Genomic DNA, 9,429 nt, shown 5'->3' on the forward strand with positions numbered 1-9,429 from the left:
GACGTTGTCCGGCTCCGCCCGGACACGTCCGTCGGCGGCGGATCTTTTTTTTTTGAAACTAGGGTTGGACGGGGGAGACTAGATCCGAAAAATGGGGGGGCCTTTATATAGGCATAGAGGGAGCTAGGAGAGTCCAAATGAGGTGTGGTTTTTGGCCACGCGATCGTGATCGAACGACCGAGACGATGGAGCAGAGTTTGGTGGATTTTGGGCCAAATTGGAGGGGTGTTGGGCTGCAACTCACACGAGGCCTTTTCGGTCCCTCGGTTAACCGTTGGAGTATCAAACAAAGTCCAAATGACTCGAAACTTGACAGGCGGTCTACCGGTAGTAAACCAAGGCCGCATGGCAAGTCTCGGTCCAATCCGGAAATGTTTAATCCCCACACACGAAAGAAAGCTAGAAATGGCCACCGGAGGAGAACGAAGCGCCGGAATGCAAAACGGACAACGGGGAAAATGCTCGAATGCATGAGATGAACATGTATGCAAATGCAATGCACGTGATGACATGATATGAGATGCAAGAAAACAAAAACAACACACGGAGACAAAGACCCGAACCCGAGAATTAAATATAACTTAATGCCGGAAACGGCAAGAGTTGGAGTACAATTCGGGAAGGTTACATATGGGGCGTTACAACACTCCACCACTACGAAAAGATCTCGTCCCGAGATCTAGGACTGAAAGAACTCCGGGTACTCAGAACGGAGGTGATCCTCGCGTTCCCAGGTAGCTTCACGGTCGGAATGGTGTGACCACTTGATTTTGAGAAATTTGTTTGACTTGTTGCGAGTTTTGCGTTCAGTCTCTTCAAGGATTGCAACTGGGTGCTCACGGTAAGAGAGATCTTCTTGGAGCTCAATGTCCTCGAAGTTGACGGTGCGCTCAGGTGTCTTGAAGCACTTTCGGAGTTGCGAGACATGGAACACATCATGAACATTGGCAAAGTTTGCAGGAAGCTCGAGTTGATAAGCGAGGTCGCCTCTCTTGCTGACGATCTTGAAAGGCCCGACGTATCTGGGAGCAAGGTTCCCTTTGATACCGAAGCGACGAGTACCTTTCATAGGAGAGACACGGAGGTAGACATGATCTCCGATCTCGAAGGCCAAATCACGGTGCTTGCTGTCATAGTAGCTCTTCTGGCGAGATTGGGCTGCTTTGAGGTTATCACGAATGACCTTGCACATTTCTTCTGCCTCTGTGATCAGGTCATTACCCAGCAGCTGACGTTCACCGGTTTCAGACCAGTTGAGAGGAGTACGGCACTTCCTACCATACAGAATTTCAAATGGGGCCTTGCCGGAACTTGCTTGGAAACTGTTGTTGTACGAGAATTCAGCATAAGGAAGACAATCCTCCCACTTCATGCCGAAGGAGATAACACAAGCCCTGAGCATATCTTCAAGAATCTGGTTGACACCCTCAACTTGGCCGCTTGTTTGAGGATGGAAAGCAGTGCTGAAGCGAATGCTGGTGCCCATGGCCTTCTGAAAAGAATCCCAAAACTTGGAGGTAAAGATGCTGCCACGGTCTGAAGATATCACTTGAGGAATACCATGCAGAGAGACAATTCGAGAGGTGTAGAGCTCCGCCAATTGAGCTGCAGTGATTGACTCTTTGATAGGCAGGAAATGAGCCACTTTGGTGAGCTTGTCGATGACAACGAATATAGCATCATTGCCACGCTTGGACTTAGGAAAGCCAGTCACGAAGTCCATTTCAATGTGGTCAAACTTCCATTCTGGAATGGCAAGAGGTTGGAGGAGACCTGCTGGCCTTTGGTGTTCTGCTTGCACTCTTCTGCAGACATCACATTCATTCACGAATTGAGCGATCTCGCGCTTCATTCGAGTCCACCAATAAGTTTGCTTGAGATCCTGATACATCTTCGTGCTCCCAGGGTGGATGGAGAGGAGAGAGTTGTGAGCCTCATTCATGATCACTTTACGAAGTTCACCTTTGGGCACAACAATTCGATCCTCGAAGAAGAGAGTGTCCTTGTCATCAAGTCGGTAGCACTTGTACTTGGACTGGCTCTTTGCAATACCAATCTTCACCTTTTTCACCATAGCATCAAGAAGATGGGCTTGGCGAATCTGGTCTTCCAAGGTAGGAGAAACTTGAAGGTTGGCGAGGAAACCTTGAGGAACAACTTGCAGATTAAGTTTGCGGAAAGCTTCATAGAGCTCGGTTTGATAAGGCTTGAGAATCAGACTGTTGCAATATGCTTTTCTGCTCAAAGTATCAGCAATCACATTAGCCTTGCCTGGAGTATACTCGATACTCGGATTGTACTCTTGAATCATTTCGACCCATCGAGTCTGCCTGAGGTTGAGATTAGGCTGAGTGAAGATGTACTTGAGACTCTTGTGATCAGTGAAAATGTCCACTTTCCTTCCCAAGAGAAGATGTCTCCAAGTCAACAATGCGTGCACAACTGCCGCCAACTCGAGATCATGAGTGGGGTAGTTCTTCTCATTAGGCTTCAACTGGCGAGAGGTATAAGCAACAACTTTCTTCTCTTGCATCAGTACAACACCTAGACCTTGGAGAGAGGCATCACAAAAGACCTCTTACGGCTTGGTTTCGTCAGGCGGAGTTAGAACTGGAGCAGTGATCAATTTCTCTTTAAAAGCGTTGAAAGCAATATCACACTCCGGAGACCAAACCTACTTGACGTACTTCTGAAGAAGATTTGAGAGAGGCTTCGCGATCTTGGAAAAGTTTTCAACGAATCTTCGGCAATAACTTGCAAGACCGAGGAAGCTACGGAGTTGCTTCACATTCTGAGGAGGTTCCCAATTAACGATTGCAGACACCTTCTCAGGATCCACGGAAATGCCCTTGGCAAAGATAATATGGCCAAGATAAAGAACCTCATCGAGCCAAAATTCACACTTGGAGAACTTGGCGTAGAATTGATGTTCCCTTAGCTTGTCAAGAACCAAACGCAAGTGCTTGGCATGATCTTCCTTGTTCTTCGAGAAAACCAGGATGTCGTCGAGATAGACCAAAACGTAGTCGTTGGTGTAGGGGTTGAAGATGAAGTTCATCATGCGAGAGAACGTCGGAGGAGCATTGGCGAGGCCAAAAGACATAACAGTGTATTCATATGACCCATAGCTTGTTCTGAACGCCGTCTTTGGAATATCTTGCTCACGAATGCGAATTTGGTGATAACCCATACGGAGGTCAAGCTTGGAGAATACTTGGGCACCCTTGAGTTGTTCGAACAGCTCATTGATGTTGGGAAGTGGATATTTGTTCTTGATGGTCTTCTTGTTCAATGGACGATAATCAACACAAAGTCGGTCCGTTCCATCCTTCTTCTTCACAAAAAGAACACCACAACCCCACGGAGAGGTACTAGGCCGAATGAGACCCATTCTTTCTTGCACATCGAGTTGTTTCTTCAACTCCTTCAACTCTTCGGGGCCGAGCTTGTAAGGCCGTTTGCACACAGGTTCCGTACCGGGCTCGAGTTTAATAACAAATTCAACCGGCCGGTTTGGAGGCATGCCTGGGAGTTCTTCAGGGAAGACATCTTGATACTCACAAACAACCGGAATATGTGAAATAGCATCCAATTCACCCTTTTCATTGAGAGAGAACAACCGGATGGTATTATCCCGAGCAGCAAAGACAATTACTTCCTCAGACGAATGAGTCAGTTGAATCTGCTTGGCTGCGCAATCGAGGTGAGCTTTATGTTTAGAGAGCCAGTCCATCCCAAGAATGAGATCGATATCAGAATTGCCAAGAACCATTGGAGAAGCCAAGAACTTGAAATCACCCATCATGATAGAAATATCCGGAATCATCATAGTGGAACTCAGACGCTTCGCTGGAGAGACGACTTGCATAGCTCTAGGTAATGCCTTAGTGCTAAAATTGTTCTCCGATGCAAATGGGAATGACATGAAGGAATGCGATGCACCAGAGTCAAAAAGAACTTTTGCAGGAATATCATTAATAGGAAGGTTACCCATGATGACATCTGACGAATCCTCTGCCTGAGCTGCATTCACCATATTGACCTTGGCGTGCTTGGGAGTATGCTTGACCACAGCTGTACTTGCCGATCTGACAGGAGGAGGAGGAGGAAGACGCCTCTGGTTGAAACACTTGTTGGCATAGTGACCCTTCTGTTGGCACTTGTTGCACGTGACCTCTGAGAGTGGACAGTGGTACGGAGCACTCGATCTTGAAGCTTGAGACGAAGTCTTGTTCTGAAAGCCTGGGTTGGGTGGGTGGGACGAACCACTGCCACCTTTGCTCTTCTACTGATACGGCTGACGGAACGGACGAGGAGGAAGCCAATACTTCTGCTGCTTGGCCATTTGCGTAGAGGAAGAAGACGTAGTGTCTCTGACTCGCTTCCTGGAAGCATCACACCTTAGCTGAGCAGCCTCTTGCTTCAGTGCCATGTTGTAGAACTCATCGTATCTCAGCGGCTCGAAGAGGACAAGAGCGAGCTGAATTTCTTCACGAAGACCACCCCTGAACTGATAGATCATGCTCTTCTCATCAGGAACATCCTGCTTGGAAAAATGGGCGAGCTTCTGGAACAACTTGCTGTAGTCATAGACAGACAAATAGCCTTGCTTCAGATTGCGGAATTCTTCACGTTTGCTTTCAGTCACACTTTGAGGGATGTGATGAGCTCGGAAATCACGACGGAAATCATCCCAAGTGATCAAACGTCCACCTCTGGAATCCCGGTACTGCTGAAACCACTCTGCGGCCTGATCCTTGAGCTGGAAAGACGCGAACTTGACAAAATCTTCAGGTCTGACGTTGCTACATTCAAAATGCTTGCCCAGATCGACTAACCAATCATCAGCATCGGTAGCCTCAACGCAGTTGCTGAACGTCTTTGGACCATTTGCGAGGAACTGATTCAGAGTTGCAAATTGGTTCTGGTTGTTGCCTTGATTCGCTTGACTGCTTTGATTCCGCTCTTGGATGATTTGCATGATCAGCTAAGTATTTGCATTAGTAGCAGCCATCACAGCTTTCCATGCTTCCGGAGGAGGTGGCGGTGGCGGAGGATCTTGATTCTGGTTCTGACTGGTGCTCTTAGCGGGAGCCATTCTGAAGAGGTTGACCACCATTAGCACACAAATAGAGAAATATTGAAGGTGAATCCAATGGAATGAAAATTGCAACATAAAGTCTTCACATCCGAACAAAATGAACGAATGCACTTCTCTTGAAGTGGTCACATATTCCTAAATTGCGAAGCCACGAAGAATCAGGTAGAAGAGGTACATCAACGAGGGATGGAATCAACATATGACGTCGAAGAAGAACGAATACCACAACTCGAAATAAAACCAAGGGTTGGCTTGCGGAATAAGCCGGAACAAACACATGATAGAAATTTCGCCCGAAGTGTTCGTGGTAGGACCTACACGGGCTCGACCGTACAGCACCATCATGTACAAGGCAGTGCACATGACATACGAAGCGTCCCCGAGTCAGTATAGCCAAGGACTCTTTAAGACACAACGAGGCCACTGTAAAATCGACCGTGAATAGGCGAACCACTAGACATCGAACCCCAATTTCATATCACACATCTGTTGAAAAGATATCCTAAGGCTACTTGAATTCCCACCTATGAAACTCCCGAAACTTTCTGGTTATGCAATCAGGTGTTGGGGATACAGGGGAAGCATAATATCTCACCCAAGCTAGCAAATCCTACATCCAGCTGCATCCATCCTTCAACACATAACCAAGAAACCTTCGGAAACCATCTATCTCAACCTTCGAAAAGCATCCGTTATACAAGTTATGGCGATACTCCCGAACTCCCGCCCCAGTACTGGGTGGCATCGAGGTTATCTCACCAACGAACTGCATAAAGGAGATTTTCGATGTCGCGCACATATCTCAAGTATGCCAGAATTGCAACGATAGAATTATGATGACAACACCTCAGAGCTCAACTCCCCGGGACACTTCCACTAAACCCCTGACAGGAGGCACCAAGACAGTATTCTCATCATAAGCCATCGGAACAAAAACAAAATACTCGCGTGATCCTAAAATTTTTTTTAGTGAAATTTGAGAAGAGAAGAGTCAAAACTCTACGTCAGGATGCCTTACCAGAGCGATGAGGAGACTAGGAAGTAAAAAGAATTCCTAAACTCTCCGATATATAATTCCCAAGGACTCAAAACATTTTTCTAGACACAACTCGGCTGCTAAAAACGATCAAGCAATGGGGCTCCTAAGGTCGGGGAAGGCTCTGATTACCAACTTGTAACGCCCTCGATGCGGCTATGTCTCCCACGTGTCGAGGCACGACTTAGAGACATAGGCGCATTGAAAGCAATGTCGCAAGTCGGGAATCATTACACAACCCAAGTACATATATAGTATAAAGGGGAATAATAGAATAGTTGGCTTACACTCGCCACATCACATCAAAGTACATAAATAACATCCATCATACAATCACTCATGGCCCGACTAGGGCGCCAAAATAGAAAAGACCCCCAACAAGCGACTAGGCCCTAAATCTAACCCCGAATAGGCATCCCTACTGATCATCCGGAAAAGAAACATAGTAACACTGAGAGTCCTCGTCGTACTCCCACTTCATCTCGAGCGCGCCATCCGGAGAGGTATCATCGGTCCCTGCATCTGGTGTAATAGTAATCTGTGAGCCACAATGGACTCAGCAATCTCGCACCCTCACGATCAAGACTATTTAAGCTTAATAGGTAGGAAAGGGGTAATGTAAAGTGGAGCTGCAGCAAGCGACTAGCATATATGGTGGCTAACTTATTCGCAAAGGAGAGCGAGAAGAGAAGGCAAAGCACGAGCGGAAACTATATAGAGCAGCCTATGCAAACATAACTCCAACGCCGTGTCCACTTCCCGGACTCCGCCGAGAAGAGGCCATCACGGCAACACACTCAGTTGATTCATTTTAATTATTTAAGGTTCAAGTTATCTACAACCGGACATTAACAAATTCCCATCTGCCCATAACCGCGGGCACGGATTTCGAAATATCAATCCCTGCAGGGGGGTCCCAACTTAGCCCATAACAAGCTCTCACGGTCAACGAAGGAATAGACCTCCACCCAGGACCCACCGATCAGACTCGGTATCCCGGTACAACAAGATGATTCGACAGGTCAAAACTAGTCCAGCAACACCGCCCGAATGTGCCGACAAATCCCGATAGGAGCTGCACATATCTCTTTCTCAGGGCACACTCAGATGAGACTAGCTACGAGTAAAACCAACCCTGAAGTTACCCCGAGGTGGCCCCGCAGGCAGCTCATTTCGGACCAACACTCAGAGGAGCACTGGCCCGTGGGGGGGCTAAAATAAAGATGACCCTCGGGCTCCGGAAACCCAAGGGAAAGAAAAGGGTAGGTGGCAAATGGTAAAACCAATGTTGGGCATTGCTGGAAAAGCTTTAATCAAGGCGAACTATCAAGGGGTTCCCATATAGCCCAACCGCGTAAGGGACGCAACAAACCGGGAACATAACACCGATATGACGGAAACTAGGGCGGCAAGAGTGGAACAAAACACTAGGCGAGAGGCCGAGCCTTCCACCCTTTACCAAGTATATAGATAAATAAAGATAACATAGCAATATAATGATGTCCCAACAAGTAAATAAGTGTTCCAACAAGGAACGGCTCCAATCTTCACCTGCAACTAGAAACGCTATAAGAAGGCTGAGCAAAGCGGTAACATAGCCAAATCAATGGTTTGCTAGGACAAATGTGGGTTAGAGGCTCAATCATGGCAATTGGGAGGCTGACAAGCAAGTGGTAGGCATCGTAGCATTGGCAAAGCAAAAGAGCGAGCAAACTAGCATAGCAAAGATAGTAGTGATTTCAAGGGTGTGATCATCTTGCCTGCACAGTTGTCAGAGTTGACTGGATCCTCAAAAGCAAACTCAACGGGCTCCTCGTTAGCGAACTCGTCTCCCGGCTCTACCCAACAACACAAACAAGCAACAAGGATACAATCAACCACGTGCAAGGGCAACCAATAATATGCAAAGATGATATGCTATGCGGGATGCGATGCGGGATGCAAAATGCAAGACGTGACAGTAAATGCATGAACCTGGCCTCAACTTGGAAAACCAAGTGTGCCACTGGATAGAGGGGAAGAAATCCCCTGAAAACGATATAAAGATCATGGCAATCGGAGCTTCGGTTTAGGAATGGCAAGCGTTTTACTAAACGAACCGATCTGCAATTTACAACAAGTAGGCTCCTAAATGCAACAAAATGAACATGCTACAGCCACCAAACATGAAAACAAATTGCATGGCAGTGATGTACTCAAGAAGATTAACAAATCACCAGGACTGAGGCATAGGCAAATTCATCCATTAAGGGCTTCAAACAAGCATGGCAAAACTGAATAAGCAAAACATATTTCAGACTTAGCGAAATTAACGCTAGTCTGAAATTTCAGACCACGATGCTCTCTTCGGAGCAGCAAAACAACATGAAGCGAAACCTGAACATGGCAAGCAAGAGCATGGCATGGAGCTACTCAACAAGCTTAACAAAACACCCGAAATGACCTGGGGCCAAAAGGGTTCACAAAATACTCTACCGAGCACACGAACATCGATGAAACACAATCAGTTTTCAGGTGAAATATAACTCACGGAGGCATGTAAACGAGCTCGATGCAATCACTACGGTGCAAGTCATGGCAAGGCAAGCATATATCCATAAAGAAGGCACAAAATGCTAGCTAGACATGGCAAGAACAATGGCATAGCATGCATGGATCACTAGCAATAGCTCCGGCAAAATCGCAAAAGAGTTCACGATCTGCCCAAAACAACAACTATGCAAAAGTTGAGCTCGATTGAGTCAACCTAGGGTGCTCCAACATAACAAGTAAAGACATGGATGGATTAAGCACAACAAGTATAAAAAATCACTCTTACTGATCATCCTCAAAAGAGGCATGGATCACTAGGAAACAAGCTGGACATATAGCATCGTGAACTAAAACATCCCAGACTTAGTGATTTTTACTAAGTCCCTGAAATCAGTAAACTCAGGTACCCCTCTTTGCAAGCTTGCACAAGACAACACACACATCCTAAAAATGCATGGGAGGCACCTCTGGAAAGAAGACAACATGCTTAACAATTCATCCCAAAGGGGCACAGGCATATCATGCACGGATTAAACATGGCAAAAATGACAAAAGTGCATGATGAACTAACGGATCTGCAAATTAACTCATGATGCCTCCTTCCAACAGCATTTTGGGCACCAAGATGACCTCAAATGCAAATGATGCAATGGAGTGAAATGATGTACTCGTCGAGGCGAAGATTTTGACATATCATATGCCCAAATCGGAACTACGGTTGCGGAGATACGAGCAGTCAAAGTAAGCACAAAATCTAGGG

This window comes from Triticum aestivum, chromosome 2A (assembly GCF_018294505.1).
Source record: "Triticum aestivum cultivar Chinese Spring chromosome 2A, IWGSC CS RefSeq v2.1, whole genome shotgun sequence".
Taxonomy (NCBI): Eukaryota; Viridiplantae; Streptophyta; class Magnoliopsida; order Poales; family Poaceae; genus Triticum; species Triticum aestivum.